This window comes from Priapulus caudatus, unplaced genomic scaffold (assembly GCF_000485595.1).
Source record: "Priapulus caudatus unplaced genomic scaffold, Priapulus_caudatus-5.0.1 Scaffold6, whole genome shotgun sequence".
NCBI classification, from domain to species: domain Eukaryota; kingdom Metazoa; phylum Priapulida; class Priapulimorpha; order Priapulimorphida; family Priapulidae; genus Priapulus; species Priapulus caudatus.
In genome coordinates, this window is record NW_014577067.1 from 671,915 (window position 1) to 674,444 (window position 2,530).

A 2,530-nucleotide genomic window follows, 5' to 3' on the forward strand; every position below is an offset into this window, starting at 1 on the left:
CATGGGCGCAGTTCAACGGCAGTAGGTTATACTTGTGGCTTCGATTACTTTTAGGCAATTTTTCTTTATAAGCAAGTACGCTATGTCGCTAGTATAGTACAGCTTAATGTTTGTGCTAATTATAGGACATACAAATTGTGGCTACAATTATGAAATTGTCTGCGCATCACTTCATACCATGGCAATTGTGCACATTGTATAGTGTATCAATGTATTAACAAGATAGCCTATATTTACCTGTCATTGTCGATGATGATGCCTGTCAGTACCTACTGTGAGCACCCATGTACTGTGCTGACCATCTATAACCTTACTATTAAACGCCTAAGGACTACAGAACAGAACGACATTAATGCAGTCAATGCTGCGCATCCATATACACGATATAGGTTCTATTAGCTTTTGGATTATTTCTTAAATAATTTTCCTTGATTCTAGCTTTGATTGGGTTGATGTAAATTCTAATGCATTGGATGTAAGGATGAATTGTTGGTTCTTCACAACATGACACTGACAACCACACTGAATTACTGACATGAATGTGAATTTTAGATGGCAGCAATTATATTCAAATATTTGAATTTCATAACATTCTATCTTCTTTAGTAGTTAAGATACACATGAAAAACATAAACTTAGCGTTAGTTAGATATAGAGCATTTAATCTTTATTTCTATAAAACTATAGTGAAATACATTTGAAAATATAATGTGTTTTGAATTACGACATGTCTTTAATATATCTGTGCTTTGACACTAGTAACTTAAAGTTAAGGCCATAATATTTTACTTTTCAATTATAAAACAAGCATTTAGCTAAATGGCACTAGCTATTCCCTGATTTAAACAAAACTTCTGGACTGGCCAACATCAAGTGACACAATAATATTACGTCACTCAGTCCTACAGTAGTAGTACACAAGTGTGAGACAGTTTGTATCACAGCCGGCATACAGTGTAGAATGTAGGTATCCAATGCTAGGAGTTTCACGGCGAAAGAACTATAAGCAAACGTCTTTTTCGCGATACACCGCTGACCCAGGGGGTCGAGCCTTCACGCGATGTGCCATGACCATTGGACTTCAACTGATAACACAGGAGAGCCCGCCTGCAGCACATTACGCTGTGCACTCTACGTCTAGTGAACGTGCTTCCTCAGCTAGACGGAGCCACCGTGCAGAGCGATGGCGGGCATCTGGCCTCGCACACTGCCGCAGGTTGCCCGTGCAACTGGCCTCTGCGGTCTTCCTCACAACGATGGTTGCATCGTCTGGCAGGGGTGACCTTTGCCATCGACTGGGAGCGCCCTCTGTGAGGGCAACTGCGACTGCCCGGCGGGAGCATCCATGCGAATGCTGAAAACCGTGAGTCTGGAATTGGGTTGACATACGTGATGCTTCCATTTGTTCGGTCCACGGCAGCTGTCGTGTGTCACTGTCTCGCCGATGAAGCTGAAGATCAGCCTGCGTGGTTACACTTAGAGACTGAGACAGAGTAACCTCTTTGACCGCTACGCTAGCAGCGCTCTGTGACGTTGAACTGCCGCAGCGGTTTTCTCTCTCAAGGTTGACGAGGCTTTACGCAATTGTTGTTTGGTGTCGGCGACGTACGAGCGTCAGCTCACCGCAGGGGCGCTAAGCGAGGCCCCCCGGTCGCTGAACGATGTTCTCCGCGTACAGCGTGCCGGGTGCTGTTGGGCCCGGCGTACCCGCCGCCACACAGCAATGCTGCTGGCAGCGCCGCGTCGCAAGAATCTATGAAATTTATCTTGTTCTGATTGTCGAGGTCCGGCGATGTAGACGTTTCCAATTGACGGGGCTTAAGGCGACCCGGAGTGCATTGCTTGGAGCTTTCGCCGTCATGCGACGCCGCCACATCTCCACAACGGCAAACAGATTGCGAGGGTTCTTTGCGCCTCCGACGATGCCGACACGGCGCCATCTACGCCAGAGAGGCAGCCGCCGATGCTCGAGCTCTCGCTGTCTGCGCGATAATAGAGCGAGCTCCACCGTCTTCGTCGAGCGGAGATGCTCGCGGACGGCCTGAGCAAGCCGGCCTGTGCGCATAGCTGTTGTTCCGATTCTCGTTCGGCTCCGCTCCCGGCAATCGGCCACGCAGCTACAGCAGCATGGCCCCTATTCTTCCACCAGGTGGCGGTCAGTAGGGATAGCGCCCAGATCCTGAATGGTTCCGCGCGCAGGCGATGAACAGCACGTTCCTAGAGTTCGGCCCCGCGGGAACAGCCCGAGGCAACACATCCCAGGGCGAGAGCTGATTGCGGCTGCTCACGTCGCCTGCTGTTCCGCCCTCCTGTCGTGCCCATGCTGCCGTTCCCGCTACGGTTTCACCGCGCCCGGCTCGCAAGTTGATGTAGCGTACGGCGTGATGTCTCAGTGCGGCCACGAAGGCAGTCGTGCCGACCAGCACAGACCCTGCGGCGCGTTCAGTCCTGCCTTCGGAGAAACTTCGTCTCTGAATCCGATTTTCTCCCGCGAACACAGTGAAACGACGACCACCGTTCCTGTCGCACG